At 35.5% G+C, this 25,000-nt stretch overlaps 1 protein-coding gene across 1 annotated transcript in view; it reads right to left on the reverse strand.

The window, feature by feature from the left end:
• LOC137616977 (uncharacterized) overlaps window positions 1-25,000 on the reverse strand; it is a 561,322-nt gene that overhangs the window by 404,916 nt on the left and 131,406 nt on the right. The window contains exon 2 of the transcript XR_011039536.1: window positions 15,803-15,910. The gene's annotated coding sequence lies outside the window, so the exon portion shown is untranslated. The remainder of the gene's footprint in view (window positions 1-15,802; window positions 15,911-25,000) is intronic.

Below are 25,000 nucleotides of genomic sequence, written 5' to 3' on the forward strand. Positions count from 1 at the left end.
ATAGCGAAAAAATACAAATATGGATCTAATATCCTGATCATCTATAATATCTAATGGGTTTTTCCATGACCTAAGATCTATCTGTGGTGGAAATTTCGTCAAAAACCGTAAATTTGTTTTGACGATATCTTTAAAATAGCGAAAAAATACAAATATGGATCTAATATCCTGATCATCTATAATATCTAATGGGTTTTTCCATGACCTAAGATCTATCTGTGGTGGAAATTTCGTCAAAAACCGTAAATTTGTTTTGACGATATCTTTAAAATAGCAAAAAATACAAATATGGATCTAATATCCGGATCATCTACTATATCTAATGGGTTTTTCCATGACCTAAGATCCATCCATGGTGGAAATTTCGTCAAAATCCGTAAATTTGTTTTGACGTTATCTTTAAGATAGCGAAAACTGCAAATATGAATCTAACATCCGGATCCGGATCATCTACAAAATCTAATGGGTTTTTCCATGACCTCAGATTTATTTGTGGTAGAAATTTTGTCAAAATACGTCAATTTGTTTTAAAGTTATCTTTACAATAGCGAAAAATGCAAATAAAGATCTAATATCCGGATCCGGATCACCTCCAAAATTTAATGGGTTCATCCATGACCTAAGATCTATCTGTGGTAGCAATTTCGTCAACATACGTCAGCATGTTTTGAGGTTATCTTTAAAATAAGGGAAAATGCAAATATTAATATCCGGATCCGGATCATCTCCAAAATTTGATGGGTTCGTCCATGACCTAAGATCTATCTGTGGTAGAAAAATCGTCAAAATACGTCAGCATGTTTTGAGGTTATCTTTAAAATAGGGAAAAATGCAAATACGGATCTAATATCCGGATCCGGATCATCTCCAAAATTTAATGTGTTCGTCCATGACCTAAGATCTATCTGTGGTGGAAATTTCGTCAAAATACGTCAATTTGTTTTGACGTTATCTTTAAAATAGAGAAAAATGCAAATACGGATCTAATATCCGGGTCCAGATCATCTCCAAAATTTAATGGGTTTGACCATAATCCTAAGATCTATCTATGGTAGAAATTTCGTCAAAATACATCTATTTCTTTTGTTGTTATCTTTAAAATAGCGAAAAAGGTACATACAGATTCAATATCTGGATCCGGATCATCTATAAAATCTAATGGGTTCGTTCATGAACTAAGATCTATCTGAAGGTGAAAACTTCGTTAAAATCTGTCGAGTAGTTTTGATGTAATCTTGTCCACAGATAGACAAACACACAGACAAATGAATGAATAAACCGACTCGATTTTGTAACAGAATGGCGAAGGACACTCCAAAATCAAACCATTGTTCTCTAGTCTTGGTAGTGCCATGGCCTCTGTACCATGGTATTCCACTATCTTGGGTTAGAGTTCTCTTGGGTGAGGGTACACTCAGGCACACTATTCTATCTTATTTCTCTTCCCCTTGCTTTGTTAAAGTTTTTATAGTTTATATAGGAAATATCTATTCTAATATTGTTGCTGTTCTTAGGATATTTTATTTTTCCTTTTTCCTTTCTTCACTCGGCTATTTTCCCTGTTGGGGCCCCTGGGCTTATAGCATCCTGTTTTTCCAACTAGGGTTGTGGCTTATGAAATAATAATAATAATAATAATAATAATAATAATAATAATAAATTACCAGACACGATACTTGAAAATGTAAGGTGGACAACAACACATTTTTATATTTCTAACAGAATCTAAGAGTAGATAATTGAAATTTGGGCAGAAATGGAAAATTTGTATTTCTAGAACCTTCTTTATTCCTCAATTCTGACGACTTTCAAGAGCTCACGGCTGAGTAGTTGAAGCTAATCCATATGCAAGGGGGAACATATAAATTAATTCTCTACTTATTTTAATTCAGTTCCTGAAGCTGCGTGGTTGGTGTCTCCACTGGCATTTATAATTCTCTCTCAAACATTTCTAATATTTGTTTTCATTTTAATTGTTCGATTTCTGATGCAGACTAGATTTTTCTTAGTTAAATCCTCAAATATCTCCATCTCCCTCCTCTCCAATCATGATTTCTTCACGATATTTCATTTATATTTCACTTTTGCATCCCGGCAAAGATAAAATTTTATGTTTATCGAAACTATGTCACTAAAGAAAAATTAACTGTCACACCATTTCACGGTCTTTAGTGGCTCTTCATTTGATCTTTGTGTTTATTGGTATAATTTTCAACTCTTGAACATTCTGTTACTCATTAAAACTAACCATAACTTTTTATAAACCACTGGGCTATTTTTCCCAGTTGGAGCCCTTGAGCTTATAGCATCTTGCTTTTCCAGCTAGGGTTGTAGCTTAGCTCGTAACAACAACAACAACAACAACAACAACAACAACAGTAATAATAATAATAATAATAATAAGAAGAAGAAGAAGAAGAAGAAGAAGAAGAAGAAGAAGAAGAAGAGAGGTCCAATGTGAAGTTTTTACGGACAAACCTAAAAAGGTAGCTCAAACTGACAAGGCAAGGCTGGACACCACTCAGCTGCAGGACACTGATGTTTAAATATATATAGGCCTATACACACACACACACACATATATATATATATATATATATGTATATATATATAAATTTATATATATATTGTGTAACATTTTTCTTGCAAAACAGATCAAGTGATTATGGGTTGATTTTCTTTTTCTAGTCTTTCTCTCTCTCTTACTCATAGATACACACACATTATATATATATATATATATATATATATATATATATATATATATATATATATATATATATATATATATATATATATATATATATATATACATATATACATATATATACATATATACATATATATACATATATACATACACAGTATATATATATACATACATATATATAAACAGCAATATAAGATGGTATGGTCCCCTGGTAACAAGAGAACGAAAGACGAGACAAAAGAAGTGATGATACGAGGAAGACACAAGTATGGGAGGAAATGGTACAAGACACAGGTAGCTTGAAAATACTCATTAAATTCTGTGACCCCGAGGAGGGCTGAAGCTGGGAAGAATAAGAATATATATATATATATATATATATATATGTATGTATGTATACACACACACACACACACACACTACAAGCTCCAGGGCTCCAACACTGTAAAGCAGTCCAGTGCAGAAAGGAAATATATATCGAATGAACTAAATGTGAGAAATAATGGAAAATACAAAATATATTGACATCACGAACAAAATTTAAGCAAATTAGCTATACATAAACAATTAAAAGAAAACTTACGTCAACCTGTTCAAAATAAAAGCATTTACAAGTTTGAACTTCTGAAGTTCCACCGATTCACTCACTAGATTAGGGAGATCATTCCCCAATCACGTTACGCCTAGTGTGTAGTATTGAGCCTTATGATAGAGAAGACATGGCTGTTAAAATCAACTGTATACATAGTACTTGGTACAGGATAATACAGCCTCGGAAGATCTTAATGCAGAGGATGATGAGAATGACGAAAAATCTTATGTAACATACACAAAGATCAGGGATAAAAAAAAAAAATCGATAGACGGTAAGTTTTTCTCCAACAAATTAAGATGAGAGTAAGTACCTAAAGACACTTCATCAGGCAGAAAAGCAATGTTCAAAGCATATTGTAGTTAAAGAAAACATTCCATTAGGATAGATTGATTACACAATATCTTAAAAAATTCATCAATACTCAAATTCTTGTACCATTAAAGAAGAAACAGACCGGATATCTTTCTCGAAAGTAAACGAATAGGGTGTATAGCGTTGAAAGGACATTGTCAAAGCAAATCCATTTTTGTTCCAAAACAATTACTACAACTACATCTTCCATCTCCGTTGACTTGTTGGATAATAAAGTGCCGCCAGCACCTCGCAACACCAACATGAAAAATATGTCCCTCAGTCCTATCGCAAGTCCGTAAACGAACCTCGGGTAAATATCGATATCGGAGGCCTAACACTGCTCGGGAAAATGGATAATACCTAAACGCTGAATATTGATAGCCAGTTTTTGTCTCTGTCCCTTATGAATAATGCCAACGTATTCATCTTCGAGAGATGTAATTTCCCAACTGCACATTTTCACTTTTATCATCGTTTCTTTTCCATATTTCGGAAAAAAAGATCGAATAGTATGAATTCATTTTACTTCCCAAAAAGTCCCCAAAATAAATCAGTTAACATTCTGTACATTTAGTTATTAGTATCAACAATCATACCCTACATAAAAAATGCTAAAGAATTCAAAACTATAAGAAAAACTATTTATAATGTTGTGAACATTATATATAAAAACAACTACTCTTAAATGATATTTTCCCTGATACTTTTCTTGTTCTGATATAATATACTCAAATGTTTATTCATCCAATTGTATGTGAGAAGACCAAACAGGTATTTATAATGAAAGTGAATATACAGTACAACTACCAATGAGAAAATGGTAAAGTAGTGAGTTTGTAAGGTCAAATGTTAGTTCATAGTACATAGGAGAATATAAATATATATATATATATATATATATATATATATATATATATATATATATATATATATATATATATATATATATACATATACATATATACACACACACACACACACACACACACATATATATATATATATACATATATATATATATATATATATATATATATATATATAATATATATATATATATATATATATATATATATATATATATATATATATATATATATATATATATATATATATATATATATATATATATATATATATGGTCTTCCACTATCTTGGGTTAGAGTTCTCTTGCTTGAGGGTACACTATTCTATTTAATTTCACCTCCTCATGTTTTGTGAAAGTTTCTATAGTTTACATAGGAGATATTTATTTTATTATTCTTAAAATATTTATTTTTTCCTTGTTTCTTTTCCTCACTGGGCTAATTTCCTTGTTGGAGCCCCTGAGCTTATAGCATTCTGCTTTTCCAACTAGGGTTGTAGCTTAGCAAGTAATAATAATAATAATAATAATAATAATAATAATAATAATAATAATAATAAGGATAGGAGTGGCTTAAGGCAATATGGTGGGTAGTTTTTACTTAAGATGTGATGACGGTAAGTGAATATTATAAGTAATTGAATCATTATAATAAAAAGAAACAGGAGGAAAGTAACCAGCCCAACGAGAGCTGGCAAATAAGTAAGTGAAAACAACAAAAAAGGGGAAGATGGATCAAAGTGTGCAAGAACAAAGAAATTGAAATATTTTATTTTTCCATGTTTCTTTTCCTCACTGGGCTATTTTCCCTGTTGGGGTCCTTAGGTTTATGGCCTCCTGCTTTTCCAACTAGGGTTGTAGCTTAGCAAGTAATAATAACAATAATAATAATTAGAGGGATTTTATGCATAATAGACACATAAGTAGATAGATTAATGCAAGATGAAATAAGGAAATAGCTGCAGGAAAGTACAAATGATCATCCACAGGAAACACGAGATTGCACGAGTTAGCAAGGAGCATAGCGAGACAAAAAATATGAAACAATAATTTGAAATTAATTTCCACCAGTTTAAAGGTTTAAAGGCCGCTCATGAATGGCAGAGGCAAGGAACAGTGACACTGCCCTATCAAGCAGGACAATGCCCTAGAGACTGACCATATATACGTATGATCAGCCTTCTCTCCACCCAAGCTAGGACCAATGGCTCAGCAGTTAGACCTATAGGCTCCCCCCAAAACTCCAAAATATAGGGATCGTGAGGTTGCAGCAACTAAAGAAACTAACGGGTTTGAGCGGGACTCGAACCCCAGTTTCGCGTTCACCAGTCAGGGACGTTACCACATCGGCCACCACAAGTCTGGTAAAATGATTACCAAATGGATCTTGAACTGAAAGACGCAAACGGATAAATTTTCTTATAGAAATTTAATCACATAGCAATGGAATGAATTCATTGAAAAATGCTCATAAAATCAATAGTTAGAATATAAGCTTGTCAATTAAGCAGGTCGAAGAATAGAAAGACGCCATTGAGAAATTGCGGGTGGGAGTGATGGGATAATTGATTGGATGACCTAATGGTAAGAAGTCAAGTCTGGCTGAGGGAAAGGTTACAGGGGAAAAGACGAGACCTATAGGGGTTCCTTTGAGGGTCATAATAATGATAATGTTTATTGGACAAAGAAATGTTAAATACGATTTACAATAAAGACTTAGTCCAATCCCATGTGGAGCAGAACTCTTTGGGCAATAATACAACTAAAATAATATCATTAAATAATGTAAGAACTAAAAATAAAAAATAATAATTTATATACATATCATATATAGTATATATAAATACAGGATACACACACATATGCACTTGTAAGCATATATATATATATATATATATATATATATATACACACATAAACATATATATATATATATATATATATATACACACACACATATATAATATTAGCCTAAACAAATAAAAAGGAAATATATATTTATATAATAAAGAAAAGTGGCTTATGAAACTAATGGTATATATCATTGAAAATTGTCAATATTAAGCAAAGTTGTAGTGAAAGAATTAGTCTTACAATACTTATCCCCCGGGAAACTATGACAGGTGTTCTGTTAGAAAACTGAATCAGGAAAGAATATGGACTAATTCAAATCCAGCGATGATTTAGAAAGTCAGAGGGAGGTGAGTGGATCAAACACTTGATATAAAACGATAGTGTGAGAAGCTTGCAAGTAACAGATAATAATAAAAAAAAAAAAAAAAAAAAAAGCATGTGGCATAAAAATGAGGTCTCAATGATGAACGGTGAACTGGCAAAGAAAAAACTTATAGTAGGATACATGAAGGGGATCGATGTTGATTCAGTGTAAAATTATGTGGGAATTCATAGTGTTATAATTCTGTTTCTCTCGTGTATTTATGGATGAAGTTTTGATGACTATAAAAAATGTCACAGATTAACGTAACTGGTCAGAAAAATAGTATATTAACTATTATGATGACGTAGAGATGGATGTAAACGTTTAACTGGGCTCCAGTCGGAGATGATGAGTGGAGAAGTATTGAATTAAAAGCTCATGATAGAGACAACTGGCGAAATCTAACCCAGGCCCTTGGCATCAATAGGCGTTGGAGGAGATAATGATGATGATGATGATGATGATAAAAGATGGAAGTGACAGATTCCTGTCTGTATATGAAATGGAATGTATAGAATGGCAATGGAACATGAGATGACGTAAGCCACAGAACAATTGAAAGGGAGAATGTTGCTATATCTCTGCAACAGGTTTATATGAGAGGATGCATGCGTGTGCTTCACTTTTTATTTCCCCTTGCTCATCATCCCCACTTTCATATAAAAAAAGTTCATTCTGCAATATTTTCTCTTGAGTCTGTAATATTGTTTTCCCTGGAGGTTTTGCATTACCAAGTATTATTAATCTCATCTTCTGGCACTGAATGACTAACAGCAGTTGGTAATTTCTAGTGCAAACGCACGCAAGCTCTCTCTCTCTCTCTCTCTCTCTCTCTCTCTCTCTCTTTATATATATATACACATGCACGTGTATATATATATATATATATATACACACACATGTATATATATATATATGTATATATATAAATAATATATATATTTATATATACATATATGTGTTTATATATACATATATATATATATATATATATATACATACATATATATATATATATATACTGTACATACATGTATATTAACACACACACACACACCACATATATATATATATATATACTGTACATACATGTATATTAAACACACACACACACACACATATATATATATATATACTGTACATACATGTATATTAACACACACACATAAATACATATACACATATATATATACATATATATATATATATATAATATATATATACAAATTAATAATAACCAAATAATTGTAACATATGCACATTATGAATAATACTGGCCAATATACAAAGAACGTAGCCTTTAATTTCGAATTATAGGTTCTCAACGACAAATAAACAAACAAGTATTCCATCACAGCAAAATAATTTCTTAACTCACACAACAGTTGAGAGAGTGAAAAGCGAATCATATATTTATGTTTACATAAATACAAAAAATCTATTATTAAAAAAAAAAAAAAAAAAAAAAAAAAAAAAAAAAACAGTTTTTGAATTAACGACAAAGTTGACTATGCAATGTTGAATAGTAAAACATAATCATTATATTGAGTCCATTCATTTTGTTTTCCGGAGAAGTCTTTCACGCCACATTCCAATTATATCGTCTGATCCTGTGATAAGAAGCAACGCTCGCATTTCATGTCGCCCCCGTGTTGTTTGTTGTTGTCCTTTTTTTTTAAACTTAATGAGTTTCCACTCATTCCTATTTTCTCGAAAATTGGAAAATATTTGTTATTCGTCGGGGGGGGTTGGGGGAGTGACCCATTATCTCGACACAATGGATCTTTTTGTACATCGAGGGAGACCATGTTTACCAATGCTTAGGCGTCGCGTCTCTTGGCTTTTCTTCTCTCTACAGAGACATTCGCCTCGCCTCTTTATTATTTAACAGATGGACTTTTTTTTCCCCGACGTGGCTCCTTCTCATTAAAAACCCTCCCAATGTTAACACAACCAGACACCGAACACTGATGCTGCTTCCTGCTGCTGATGTTACACGGCATCATCATCATCATCCTCATATTCATCACCATCATCATCATCATCGTCATCGTCCTCTCAGGTAAAGCATCATTCTATGATTGAAGGGTAAACAGGAGGAACTTTTGTGCTTAATATTTGGATTTCATTTGCTCCTCTCCTCAGTCCTCCATGTCGCTTCCTTCCTAACAGTCAGGCTCTGATCCTTTCTCTTTCCTCCCTGCCTAACTTACCTCCTCCCTCTGAAACCCCCTCCCTGTGCGATTGAAGGGAGAGGAAGAAGGTGGCTATTCAAAACTTCAATAAATAATCCAATGACATTGCACTCACTGTTGTCAATAGAGGCGCCCCCTTTTCTCGGTGTTTGGATTTAGCACGTTTCTCATTTTTACTCTCTATCAAGAGGGATGCGGCGGGAGGGGTAAGGAGGAGGAGGAGAGGATGAAGGGGGGGGGGGGGAGGAGGAGAAATGGTGCAAGAGAATGGGGAGACAACCTCCCTGTCCCCTCTTTTATTCGTCGGATACTGGGCTTTTGCTAATAAGCAAATAAACTTGCCTTCGAGTGGCTCGTTGTCCTTTCTTTTCTTTGAAAGCGATATAAGATCTTTACAGGATAGGACTTGCGGAGAGGGGGAGAGAGGGAGGGAGAGGGAAATCAAAAGAATACACCACACACGATTACGGCTGTGCAAACTATGGACCTACCACACAATATGGTACGAAAGGGAAATTGGTCAAGTTATAATCTTCTAGTAAAAAAGAATCAGAATGCAAAATTTGATCCCCCTATAGCTTCAAATTTGGTCCTTAGACCATAATCCCATGAGTCTCACTACACCATCCTATTCATGGCAATCCATCTATTGACAAATAAAACCTGAGGGCTAAGCAAACTCGAGTTGAAGAGCTTTCCCTGGGCCGATCCATATTTCCAGCCGTATGTTCCGAATTAATTCCCTGACGTATAAAGAAGTATGGGCGTCTTCGCACATTACGAATATTACTGGATGGATAAAGATCAGGCTCAAAATGCTAAACTGAATTCTAGCCAGAACCTGAGTAAACAACGTTCGGTGATTTGTTGGATATCCTTCAAAACCCTCAACTCAAAACTTGTGTGAACAATCTTCGGTGATTTGTTGGCCCGTCTTCAAAATTCTCAACTCAAAACTTGGTGTGAACAATCTTCGGTGATTTGTTGGCCAGTTTTTAGAAAACTTGAACTCAAAACTTGGGTGAACAATCTTCGGTGATTTGTTGGCCAGTTTTAGAAAACCTGGAACTCAAAACTTGGGTGAACAATCTTCGGTGATTTGTTGGCCCGTCTTCAAATTCTCAACTCAAAACTTGGGTGAACAATCTTCGGTGATTTGTTGGCCAGTTTTAGAAAACTTGAACTCAAAACTTGGGTGAACAATCTTCGGTGATTTGTTGGCCAGTTTTAGAAAACTTGAACTCAAAACTTGGGTGAACAATCTTCGGTGATTTGTTGGCCAGTTTTAGAAAACCTGAAACTCAAAAACTTGGGTGAACAATCTTCGGTGATTTGTTGGCCAGGCTTCAAAACCCTCAACTCAAAACTTGGGTGAAAAATCTTTGGTGATTTGCTGGCCAGTTTTAAAACCCTCAACTCAAAAATTAGGTGAACAATCTTCGGTGGTTTTTTTGGACAGTTTAAGAAAACCTGAACTAAAAACTTGGGTGAACAATCTTCGGTGATTTGTTGGCCAGTCTTCAAAATCCTCAACTCGAAACTTGAGTGACCCATCTTCGGTGATTTGTTGGTAAGTCTTCAAAAACCCTCAACTCAAAACTTGAGTGACCCATCTTCGGTGATTTGTTGGTCAGGTCTTCAAAAACCCTCAACTCAAAACTTGAGTGACCCAATCTTCGGTGATTTGTTGGTCAGTCTTCAAAACCCTCAACACAAAACTTGAGTGACCCATCTTCGGTGATTTGTTGGTCAGTCTTCAAAATCCTCAACTCAAAACTTGAGTGACCCATCTTCGGTGATTTGTTGGTCAGTCTTCAAAACCCTCAACTCAAAACTTGAGTGACCCATCTTCGGTGATTTGTTGGTCAGTCTTCAAAACCCTCAACTCAAAACTTGAGTGAACAATCTTCGGTGATATGTTGGCAAAGTCTTCAAAATCCTTAAATCAAAAATTAGGTTAACAATCTTCGGTGATTTGTTGGCCAGTCTTCAAAACATTCAACTCACAAATTGGGTGAACAATCTTCGGTGATTTGTTGCCAGTTTTAAAAAAACCTTAACTCAAAACTTGGGTGAACAATCTTCGGTGATTTGTTGGCTAGTTTAAAAAAAAAACCTGAACTCAAAAGTTGGGTGAACAATCTTCGATGATTTGTTGACCAGTTTTAAAAAACTTAAACTCAAAACTTGGGTGAACAATCTTCGGTGATTTGTTGACCAGTTTTAAAAAACCTGAACTCAAAACTTGGGTGAACAATCTTCGGTGATTTGTTGACCAGTTTTAAAAAACCTGAACTCAAAACTTGGGTGAACAATCTTCGATGATTTGTTGACCAGTTTTAAAAAACCTGAACTCAAAACTTGGGTGAACAATCTTCGGTGATTTGTTGGCCAGTTTTAGAAAACTTGAACTCAAAACTTGGGTGAACAATCTTCGGTGATTTGTTGGCCAGTTTTAGAAAACCTGAACTCAAAACTTGGGTGAACAATCTTCGGTGATTTGTTGGCCAGGCTTCAAAACCCTCAACGCAAAACTTGGGTGAAAAATCTTTGGTGATTTGCTGGCCAGTTTTAAAACCCTCAACTCAAAAATTAGGTGAACAATCTTCGGTGGTTTTTTGGACAGTTTAAGAAAACCTGAACTAAAAACTTGGGTGAACAATCTTCGGTGATTTGTTGGCCAGTCTTCAAAATCCTCAACTCGAAACTTGAGTGACCCATCTTCGGTGATTTGTTGGTCAGTCTTCAAAACCCTCAACTCAAAACTTGAGTGACCCATCTTCGGTGATTTGTTGGTCAGTCTTCAAAACCCTCAACTCAAAACTTGAGTGACCCATCTTCGGTGATTTGTTGGTCAGTCTTCAAAACCCTCAACTCAAAACTTGAGTGACCCATCTTCGGTGATTTGTTGGTCAGTCTTCAAAACCCTCAACTCAAAACTTGAGTGACCCATCTTCGGTGATTTGTTGGTCAGTCTTCAAAACCCTCAACTCAAAACTTGAGTGAACAATCTTCGGTGATATGTTGGCAAAGTCTTCAAAATCCTTAAATCAAAAATTAGGTTAACAATCTTCGGTGATTTGTTAGCCAGTCTTCAAAACATTCAACTCACAAATTGGGTGAACAATCTTCGGTGATTTGTTGCCAGTTTTAAAAAATCCTTAACTCAAAACTTGGGTGAACAATCTTCGGTGATTTGTTGGCTAGTTTAAAAAAAAACCTGAACTCAAAAGTTGGGTGAACAATCTTCGATGATTTGTTGACCAGTTTTAAAAAACTTAAACTCAAAACTTGGGTGAACAATCTTCGGTGATTTGTTGACCAGTTTTAAAAAACCTGAACTCAAAACTTGGGTGAACAATCTTCGATGATTTGTTGACCAGTTTTAAAAAACCTGAACTCAAAACTTGGGTGAACAATCTTCGGTGATTTGTTGACCAGTTTTAAAAAACCTGAACTCAAAACTTGGGTGAACAATCTTCGGTGATTTGTTGACCAGTTTTAAAAAACCTGAACTCAAAACTTGGGTGAACAATCTTCGGTGATTTGTTGACCAGTTTTAAAAAACCTGAACTCAAAACTTGGGTGAACAATCTTCGATGATTTGTTGACCAGTTTTAAAAAACCTGAACTCAAAACTTGGGTGAACAATCTTCGGTGATTTGTTGACCAGTTTTAAAAAACCTGAACTCAAAACTTGGGTGAACAATCTTCGGTGATTTGTTGACCAGTTTTAAAAAACCTGAACTCAAAACTTGGGTGAACAATCTTCGGTGATTTGTTGACCAGTTTTAAAAAACCTGAACTCAAAACTTGGGTGAACAATCTTCGATGATTTGTTGACCAGTTTTAAAAAACCTGAACTCAAAACTTGGGTGAACAATCTTCGGTGATTTGTTGACCAGTTTTAAAAAACCTGAACTCAAAACTTGGGTGAACAATCTTCGATGATTTGTTGACCAGTTTTAAAAAACCTGAACTCAAAACTTGGGTGAACAATCTTCGATGATTTGTTGACCAGTTTTAAAAAACCTGAACTCAAAACTTGGGTGAACAATCTTCGATGATTTGTTGACCAGTTTTAAAAAACCTGAACTCAAAACTTGGGTGAACAATCTTCGGTGATTTGTTGACCAGTTTTAAAAAACCTGAACTCAAAACTTGGGTGAACAATCTTCGATGATTTGTTGACCAGTTTTAAAAAAACCTGAACTCAAAACTTGGGTGAACAATCTTCGGTGATTTGTTGGCCAGTTTTAAAAAACCTGAAACCAAAACTTGGGTGAACAATCTTTGGTGATTTGTAGGTCAGTCTTCAAAACCCTCACCTTAAATCTTTGGTGAACAATCTTCTGTGATTTGTTGGCCAGTTAAAAAAAACTCCACTCAAAACTTAGGTGAACAATCTTCGGTGATTTACTGGCCAGTCAAAAGAATTGTTAAAATCTACTTTCAAATATGTGTATTAATTTCCTCTCAAGACAACTAAAAAAATTAATTAAAGGAAAATCTAATGTAAACATAGTTTTCATGAAATAGATATTGTATGCATCCAATTCAGATTTATAAACTATGCGTGTGCGAAAAATTAAAAAACTAACTGCATAAAAATATATTTTTGATGTAACATGCAATTTAATTTTTCTATCGGCAAATTAAACATACGCATGTATTCATAATTTACATTAAAAAAGACAAAGCCCAAACACACGGGGGAGAGAAGACTCCAACAAGCCATTTTCTTTTAAGAGACAAAACATATATAAAGAAAATTAACACTGCCGGAATATAAAAGAAATTGTGAACAATTTCAAGATTTTGTTCGCAGCAGAGCTTAAAATCTTAACATCTGATGCTAACAGCAAGCAAGGCTTCTTTCAAAAACAAGTAGGCCTAGTTATGAGCTCTTCTAAATTTGGATAATGTATGCAATTAGATAAAAGGGTATACAAACTAATACCTATTCGTACACACATCCACAAACACTCATGCATGAGTGTATATATATATATATATATATATATGATATATATATATATATATATATATGATATATATATATATATATACTGTAATTTTTTCTCACATCGTTTATTTATTTCCTTATTTCCTTTCCTCACTGGGCTATTTTCCCCAATTGGAGCCCTTGGGCTTATAGAATATTGCTTTTTCCACCTAGGGTTGTAGTTTAGCTGCTAATAATATATATATATATATATATATGTATATATATATATATATATATATATATTTATATATAAAGTATATATATATATACATATATATATATATATATATATATATTTACATTAATAGCGAATTCAGCAGTTTCTAGTCCACTGTACGACAAAGCACTCATACATGTCCTTATTCATGTCTGGGGTTTGGGCAATTTTCATCACCACGCTGTCCTCTGCGGACTGGCGATGGCGGGTTGGTGATGGTGGGAGACCTTATCTGATCGCTCACAAAAAAACCAGCCTAGTATGGGTGGCCTTAACTAGTACGGCTTTGCTGATCATGCCAAAAGAGAAACCCTTTCACCACGTTCAGTTATTCCAATTCTAAAAGGGTTATATATATGTATATATATATATATATATATATACGCATATATATGTATACATATATATATATATATATATATAAATGTGTGTATACTGTGGCTAAAATGTCCCAATATATAATGTCTTTTACTGCAGGGTGAACAAGGTTAGAGAGAAATTACTTTTATTTTTATTATCATTATTACTTGCTAAGCTACAACCCTTGTTGGAAAACCAGGATGCTATAGGCGCACGGATCCCAACAGGGAAAATAGCTCAGTGAGGAAAGGAAACAAGGAACAATAAAATATTTTAAGTACAGTAACAACATTAAAATAAACATAGCCTATATAAACTATAAAAAAACTTAAAAACAAAACAAAAGGAAGAGAAATTAGATAGAAAAGTGTGCCAGAGTGTACCCTCAAGCAAGAGAACTCTAATCCAAGACAGTGGAAGACCATAGTACAGAGGCTATGGCACTACCCAAGACTAGAGAACAATGGCTTGATTTTGGAGTGTCCTTCTCCTAGAGGTGCTGCTTACCATAGCTAAAAAGTCTCTTCTACCCTTACCAATAGGAAAGTAGCCACTGAACAATTACAGTGCAGTGATTAACCCCTTGAGAGGAAAAGAATTGTTTGGTATTCTCAGTGTTGTCAAGTATATGAGGACAGAGGAGAATCTGTAAATAATATGCCAGACTATTCGGTGTATGTGTAGGCAAAGGGAAAGTGAACCGTAACCAGACAGAAGGATCCAATGTAGACTGTCTGGCCAGTCACAAGTTACAACCCTAGTTGGAAAAGCAAGATACTATAAGCTCAATGGCCCCAACCGGGAAAAAATAGCCCAGTGATAAAAGGAAATAAGGAAATAATAGAAGACTTTTGCTCACGCACGAGCACATAGGTTATTTTTTCCTTTAGACAGGATGGTGCCTAAAGGATACTGGATATTGGTTTCTCAGCAACCTGCCTTGACCCTAATGGGCTCTCTAATACCTATTTGTAACACGGTGGACTGACGGCTACTACTGCCAGGAGCGCTCCCCAAACCTATCAAAAATGAGCAGAGGGCTGCATCGTTCAGCCATCGTGACCTTTTAGGCCTATAGCCCCTTGTAGGTGATGAGGTTGCCTTATACTCAAAAGCTTAAGGCTAAATACCTATCGCAAGGTCTTCTAATTTGATCACATAAGCGTTTTCCATTCTTCACAAGTTTGCCAAGGAAAAAATTAATAACCCAATTTACAAGTTCCATATAAACATGCTGTCATGTTGAATAATAACGATTATAAATCAGTTTCTCTACTTACCTTCCTATCCATTTATTCGTTCTTCATATACGTCACGGCGCCTTTTAGCTCAACCGGAGAACGTGAGCAGAGACTAAAAACAAGTACAGTCGTCTTCCTTCGAGCAGCCTGAAAAGAAATATATAGGAAATTGGTTTTCACAGGTGGTGAGGACGTTAACTAATGATGAGCCGATAGTAGCCATACATTATTCAGTTCGTTTGCATTACCAGAATTGAGAAAGAAGTTACAAAGCACCGTTTTAGAGAGAGAGAGAGAGAGAGAGAGAGAGAGAGAGAGAGAGAGAGAGAGAGAAGAGAAAAAAAATCCTCAGTAATAAGGTGGATTATTGCAGAATGCAATTTCGGCATTAAACATCTTTCCAAAAAGGAAATTCATAGAAAAAAATATATAAAATTGGCAACGTCTCAATATATCAGGAACTCAGGCAGATAATCAAGTTTTACAAACCCAGCGCTTTCGACGTCAAGCCTTAATACCATGAAGACTGAAAGCATTTCCGTTTGTCACAAAAAAGGTCTTCCTTTTGATTCATGAAGCAGGAAACATTTGAAAAAAAATTCATGAAAATAACATATCTAATTAAAGATTCAGATAAAAAGAAGATTGTCTCAGGTTCACAAATATAGATATCTTTTGAGATACTTAAATAAGATTAAAATTCTTCATATACTTCAGACTTATATACGATAGGCATTATTGATATACTTTCAGACACTTATATATGATTATAATTCTTGATATACTTTCAGATACTTTCATAAGATTACAATTCTTATATACTTTCAAACACTTATATACGATTACAATTCTTGATATACTTTCAAACACTTATATACAATTACAATTCTTGATATACTTTCAGATACTTTCATAAGAGTACAATTATTGATATACTTTCAGACACTTTCATAAGATTACAATTCTTGATATTTTCAGACACATACAAAAATTTCTACATACTTTCAGACACTTATATCAGGTTAGAATTCTTGATATACTTTCAAACACTTATATGCGATTACAATTATTGATATACTTTCATACACTTTCATAAGATAACAATTCTTGATATAATTTCAAACATTTAAAATTACAATTCTTTATAAACTTTCAAACACAGAAGATTTTTAATCTTTTATCATTCGGCTTATGTCAATGCAGTTATTGCATTGCTATACTGGAAAATAGGAAAAGCATCAAAAGCAACTTTCTAATTCTAATTTAATGATCCATTACTGAACAGGAAGAAACGAAACAAAGAGATTGAGTACAGAAAATGCCAATGGATTAAAACCTGTCCCTAAAACCAAAAATAAATTAGAATTTTGTTTTCTTTGGTTTTAAACGATTCACTAGAAAAAAAAATGCCTGAAAATGAAATTCTGTGTCAATTAGAATTCAAGGAGAAAACCATTTCTCAAAAATTTCAGATACTTGTCTGAATATGTTTTTTTGAGTGGACGTGCAGTACATACACATTTTCCAACGTACACATATCTATATGTATATATATATATATATACATATACATACGTATATACATGTGTATATAATATATGTATAAACATGAACATATGAGACACACACACACACACATATATATATATATACATACAATATATATATATAAATATATATATATATATATATATACATATATATATATACAATATATATATATATATATATATAAATATATATATATATATATATATACACGCAGTACATATACAATATATATAAATCTGTATATACATGAATACAATGCTATTACATTTATAGTATACATATATACACACAGTATATATGGAATAAAAAATACAAATGCGCATGAGACATAAATACCAGATTGTGAGGAAGAGGAAGAGAGAGAGGGGTATGGGGGAGGGGGGGGGGGGAGGTTATGAGGTAGAAGAGGAGGAAGAAGCGCTTTCGTGGCATCCAATATCTTCAAAAAATTCAGTTTATAATACATGTCGTCTCGGTAACTGACAATTTAAACAACTTTATCGCAAAGGCAACGCACGCGGAATATTTCGGTCAGCTGCCATCGCAAAATGACAGCCTGACAACCTTTTCATTGGATGGGCCAGGTTTTATATTAAAATGTAAATGTCTCATGTCAAACACACACTCACACACACACACAGATGCACACGCGCGCGCACGCACACGCAGTTCTTCCAGTCGACGGGGTCATGGACACAGAAGAGGGGAAGAAAGAACCGACAAGGAGGGGAGAGTGAAAGAAAGAGGGAAAGAGGGGAAATGGGATACAAAGGACCGGAGAGAGAGAGAGAGAGAGAGAGAGAGAGAGAGAGAGAGAGAGAGAGAGGATAATATTTGTCAATTTTTTTACTTGAAGGCCTGACATGAATAAGATTCTTTTTCATTTTACCTTTGCCACATGAATTGGAATGTGTAGGGCGTTGATATACAATAGACTTTTGCCTCTTCAGATTATCCCATTTTGATTGTCCGTTTCTTGAAATACTTTATACAGAGCTCAAACACTTTTTTTTTTTTATGCCAAGATTCCGCAAAACGATTCGCTTTCCTGGACGCAACTCCACTACACGCTTTATTGTGAAGGAATCTAAAAATAAAATGGGGTTGCTCTTTTTAAAATATTGTATTTCAGGTCCTGAAATAATATTTCTATGCAACCTATCCTTTAAATCTCTCTCTCTCTCTCTCTCTCTCTCTCTCTCTCTCTCTCACACACACACACAAACACACACACACACACACAAACACATACAGTAAAAGAAAATCTGAATCTAAAAAAGACATTCCTTACTAAATCATTTCAAGTAATATGACATTAAATCTGTTTGTAGGTGAAAAGGTACGAAATGAAAGCATCTATTTTCTTAAAAGTATATTGAGAGTTTGCTCTTCAAAAACATATCCTACTTCTAATACATACCATAAACAACATAAATCAAGCTGAGGGTTTCCAATGATGTGGGAGTAATAATCGCAAGTCTATGTACCAATCAAAGCAAATAATATTGGACACCCCGCCAGGGTTTAAACTTGATCATGTGGCCCTTATCTACTTAGATGCTGCTGCTTTTTACCTTAGATTACCTTAAACTTTTCCGATGTCATTAAATTTGAAGATAGTAAAACAGAAATTACCTTACAAAGTTTTCTTGAACCCATGCAAATTACTTCAAAATATGGTAATTACCTTAAAAGCTTACACCCTGCACCCAACCAATATTTCTGGTTCTCATTGCTATGCACCAAAATTTAATATACTTGAGATTCAGCCTACTTTCGAACCTTTCATTTACTTCCAAATAATTTCTTGCTGTTTTGAGTGTCGAATCTACCTCCTCGTTTCCGTCATTTTAACATTCCCCTTAAACGACTACTTCCACATATTACAACTTTTGTAACATTGACAATTCCTTAAATTAAAGGGCCAAAGAGCCTTTCTCCTATTTTCAAAATGGGAGGTGTTTGCTTCACTGCGGGAAAGACTTAATTCATGAGAAATTTATGATCCCTACTCTCTTGTAACATTTTGCTTTTCAAACCCTTGAATTTTTTTTACTTTCTAGGAGAGAGAGAGAGAGAGAGAGAGAGAGAGAGAGAGAGAGAGAAAGAGAGAGAGAGAGAGAGAGAGAGAGAGAGAGAGAGAGGACTGGGTTATTTCTAACCTCTCACGCTGCTATTCAAACAACTTACATATAGTTTATTACGAAACTAGACACTATAATTGTTAAAAAATAAAAAAGGTTTTTGTCACTGTGATGAAATTTGATGTACAATTTCGTTTCCAATTCCAAAGAATTACAAACATGTGTCAATGAAATTCTCAGCAAAATCAAATATAAGGTAATTTCTTTGTCCTGAATTATCTCCACTCATATGGAATCCTTCATAATCTCAGCTCAAGTCCGTAGGATGCTTTAGACCCCTCTCACTAGAATAGATACAAAGGCTCCACGAACGACATCTTTCTTGTGTTCTGCCGCCTTTTTTTCAAAAAGTGGTATTTCGTACGCGATTGAAAGCAAACATTTATTCAATCTATCCTTAATAAAAGCAATTACACAAACATTCACATCAACTTTCTATTAATTTAATTTCTTATATAATGTGAGGTATTTTAGATTTAACTAATCTGTTTCTTTCTCAACTTTGAATCCGACCTTTTCCTTACAGAAAAAAAAAAACTCTCTTTCCTGCCTTACTTATGTTTAGAAATCGTCTTTATAGGATTTTATACATACATACATATACCAAAGGCACTTCCCCCAATTTTGGGGGGTAGCCGACATCAACAAATGAAACAAAACAAAAAAGGGGACCTCTACTCTCTACGTTCCTCCAGCCTAACCAGGGACTCAACCGAGTTCAGCTGGTACTGCTAGGGTGCCTCAGCCCAACCTCCCACATTATCCACCACAGATGAAGCTTCATAATGCTGAATCCCCTACTGCTGCTACCTCCGCAGTCATATAAGGCACCGGAGGAAGCAGCAGGGCCTACCGGAACTGCGTCACAATCGCTCGCCATTCATTCCTATTTCTAGCACGCTCTCTTGCCTCTCTCACATCTATCCTCCTATCTCCCAGAGCTTTCTTCACACCATCCATCCACCCAAACCTTGGCCTTCCTCGTGTACTTCTCCCATCAACTCTTGCATTCATCACCTTCTTTAGCAGACAGCCATTTTCCATTCTCTCAACATGGCCAAACCACCTCAACACATTCATATCCACTCTAGCTGCTAACTCATTTCTTACACCCGTTCTCACCCTCACCACTTCGTTCCTAACCCTATCTACTCGAGATACACCAGCCATACTCCTTAGACACTTCATCTCAAACACATTTAATTTCTTTCTCTCCATCACTTTCATTCCCCACAACTCCGATCCATACATCACAGTTGGTACAATCACTTTCTCATACAGAACTCTCTTTACATTCATGCCCAACCCTCTATTTTTTACTACTCCCTTAACTGCCCCCAACACTTTGCAACCTTCATTCACTCTCTGACGTACATCTGCTTCCACTCCACCATTTGCTGCAACAACAGACCCCAAGTACTTAAACTGATCCACCTCCTCAAGTAACTCTCCATTCAACATGACATTCAACCTTGCACCACCTTCCCTTCTCGTACATCTCATAACCTTACTCTTACCCACATTAACTCTCAACTTCCTTCTCTCACACACCCTTCCAAATTCTGTCACTAGTCGGTCAAGCTTCTCTTCTGTGTCTGCTACCAGTACAGTATCATCTGCAAACAACAACTGATTTACCTCCCATTCATGGTCATTCTCGCCTACCAGTTTTAATCCTCGTCCAAGCACTCGAGCATTCACCTCTCTCACCACTCCATCAACATACAAGTTAAACAACCACGGCGACATCACACATCCCTGTCTCAGCCGGAAACCAATCACTCACTTCATTTCCTATTCTAACACATGCTTTACTACCTTTGTAGAAACTTTTCACTGCTTGCAACAACCTTCCACCAACTCCATATAACCTCATCACATTCCACATTGCTTCCCTATCAACTCTATCATATGCTTTCTCCAGATCCATAAACGCAACATACACCTCCTTACCTTTTGCTAAATATTTCTCGCATATCTGCCTAACTGTAAAAATCTGATTCATACAACCCCTACCTCTTCTAAAACCACCCTGTACTTCCAAGATTGCATTCTCTGTTTTATCCTTAATCCTATTAATCATTACTCTACCATACACTTTTCCAACTACACTCAACAAACTAATACCTCTTGAATTACAACACTCATGCACATCTCCCTTACCCTTATATAGTGGTACAATACATGCACAAACCCAATCTACTGGTACCATTGACAACACAAAACACATATTAAACAATCTCACCAACCATTCAAGTACAGTCACACCCCTTTCCTTCAACATCTCAGCTTTCACACCATCCATACCAGATGCTTTTCCTACTCTCGTTTCATCTAGTGCTCTCCTCACTTCCTCTATTGTAATCTCTCTCTCATTCTCATCTCCCATCACTGGCACCTCAACACCTGGAACAGCAATCATATCTGCCTCCCTATTATCCTCAACATTCAGCAAACTTTCAAAATATTCCGGCCACCTCTTCCTTGCCTCCTCTCCTTTTAACAACCTTCCATTTCCATCTTTCACTGTCTCTTCAATTCTTGCGCCAGCCTTCCTTACTCTCTTCACTTCTTTCCAAAACTTCTTCTTATTCTCTTCATATGACTGACCCAGTCCCTGACCCCACCTCAGGTCAGCTGCCCTCTTTGCCTCACGTACCTTGCGCTTTACTTCCACATTTTTCTCTATATTTTTCATACTTCTCTATACTATTACTCTGCAGCCATTCTTCAAAAGCCCTCTTTTTCTCTTCCACTTCTACCTTCACTCCTTCATTCCACCATTCACTGCACTTCCTCATGCTGCCTCCAACAACCTTCTTGCCACATACATCACTTGCAATCCCAACAAAATTTTCTTTTGCTAACTTCCACTCCTCCTCTAAATTACCAGTTTCTCTTACTCTCACCTCGTCATATGCCATTTTCAACCTTTCCTGATATTTACCATTTACCCCCGGTTTTATTAGCTCTTCAACCCTCACTAGCTCCCTTTTACATCCACCTACTCTATTCCCCCACTCTTTTGCTACAACTAATTTTCCTTCCACCAAAAATGATCAGACATACCGTTAGCCATACCCCTAAACACGTGCACGTCTTTCAATCTTCCAAACATTCTTTTAGTTATCAACACATAATCCATTAATGCCCTTTCTACTACTCTTCCATTTGCCACTCTTACCCATGTATAATTATTTTTATCTTTCTTTTTAAAAAAGCTAGCACTTATTACCATCTCTTGTTCAACACACATATCTACCAGTCTCTCGCCACTCTCATTTTCACCTGGTACGCCATACTTCCCAATGACACCTTCTACCTCTCCAGCGCCCACTCTAGCATTTAAGTCACCCATGACAACTACATAATTCCTTCTACCCAGTCCTTCTACACACCTAGTTAATTCATTCCAGAACTCATTCCGCTCTTCTTCACTTTTCTCACTACCTGGCCCATACGCACTGACAAACACCCAACATTCCCTACCCAACCTAACCCTTACCCACATTAACCTAGATGATATCTCCTTCCATTCCACTACTTTACCTGTCATCCATTCACTCAGCAATAAAGCCACACCCTCTCTCGCTCTTCCCCTTTCAATCCCAGACACTCTACCAGACATTTCACCAAACATCACTTCACCCTTTCCTTTCATCTTTGTCTCACACAAGGCTAATACATCCATCCTTCTACTTCTAAACATACTTCCAATCTCACATCTTTTGCTCTCTATCGTACTATATCCACGCACATTCAAACACCCCAAAACTAGAGTGCGGGGAGCAGTCACTCTCCCCCCAGCTCCATCTCTTTGTCGATGCCTCGTAGGATTTTTATACAGGAGAGGGAGTTCCCAGCCCCCTCATCCCGTCCCTTTTAGTCGCCTTTTACGACACGCAGGGATAACGTTGGCGCTATTCTAATTGTTTTTATGCCCCCGCGGCCACAGGGGGCATAGGATTTTATAAAATCTTTAATATCGCACTTGACCTCTCTAAATTAATCAGTATAGTTTGATTTAAGACTTTCGGCTTATCTTTTATCTCCTCTCAACGAACTCAATGTTGCATTTTTTTTTTAAGTTGCTCTACTTTTTATTGTTCTTGATGACTAAACACTTGACACTGCTCATCAGATGATTTTTTTTCCTTCTTCACAAATATTTCCTTCCTTTGTACCTTCAATATATTCGAGTCTAATACTAATCTTGGGTTGTTGTTGCCTGATTGGTAACGTCTCTGCCTGGTGTTAGCTAGTCGGGGGATTCGAGTCCCCCTCAGTCTCGTTAGTGCCATTAGTGTCTGCAACCTTACCATCCTTGTGAGCTAAGGTTGGGGCGTTTGGGGAAGCCTATAGGTATATCCATTGAGTCATCAGCAGACATTGCCTGGCCCTCCCTGGTCCTAGCTTGGGTGGAGAGGGGGCTTGGGTGCTGATATATGATATATGGTCAGTCTCTGGGGTATTGTCCTGCTTGAGAGGGCAATGTCACTGTCCCTTGCCTCTGCCATTCATGAGCGGCCTTTAAACCTTGAACCTTCATGCAATGCAACTGTATATGATTCAGCTGTTCACGTTTCATCATGCATTGCTTCCAAGCCGTCATTTGTCATTTGGACCTATTTACGATCTGCTTCTCTCTATTGATCGATTTTGATTCAGATTGCCAACCTAGATGGGACTCCTATATCTCATGTTAAGTAAAAGGACTCCAAAAAGTAGTTGCTATGTATTTTGTTTTTTTCTTGTGCTAATTCTATTATGCAACGTGCCACGAATTACAAAGTACTCTTTTGAAGGGGAATTGCGGTCCAGAATATTGTTTGACATTTTCTGAAATAAATGCTATCTTCATCATGAAATAATAGTGCACTGTAGCTCTTTTACGTCTGATAATGTCTTAAATCGCATATATGAAATAAAAATTAACATTTCATCTCGTCTACAAAATTTACATTTCACCTCGTCTACAAAATTTACATTTCCCCTCGTCTACAAGAAATATCGTTTCACTTCGTCTACAAATTTAACATTTCACGGCGTCTACATTATTATTATTATTATTATTATTATTATTATTATTATTATTATTATTACTAGCTAAGCTACAACCGAACTGTCCAGGAAGATCTGAGTGTAAAAAATTAACATTTCACTTTGTCTACAAAAAAAAACATTTCCCCTCATCTACAAAAATTATCATTTCTCATTGTCTACAAAAATTAATATTTCCCGTCGTCGACAAAAATTAACATTTCACGTCGTCTAAAAACATTAACATTTCAACTTGTCTACAAAAATTAACATTTCACCTCGTCTACAAAAATTAACATTTCACCTCGTCTACAAACATTAACATATCACATCATCAACAAAAATTAACATTTCACCTCTTCAAAAAACATTAACATTTAACGTCGTCTACAAAAATCAACATTTTACCTAGTCAGCAAAAATTAACATTTCACGCCGTCTACAAAAATCAATATTTCACCTCGTCAACAAAAATTAACATTTCACGCCGTCTACATAATTC

Source organism: Palaemon carinicauda, chromosome 23 (assembly GCF_036898095.1).
Source record: "Palaemon carinicauda isolate YSFRI2023 chromosome 23, ASM3689809v2, whole genome shotgun sequence".
In the NCBI taxonomy this organism is placed as follows: domain Eukaryota; kingdom Metazoa; phylum Arthropoda; class Malacostraca; order Decapoda; family Palaemonidae; genus Palaemon; species Palaemon carinicauda.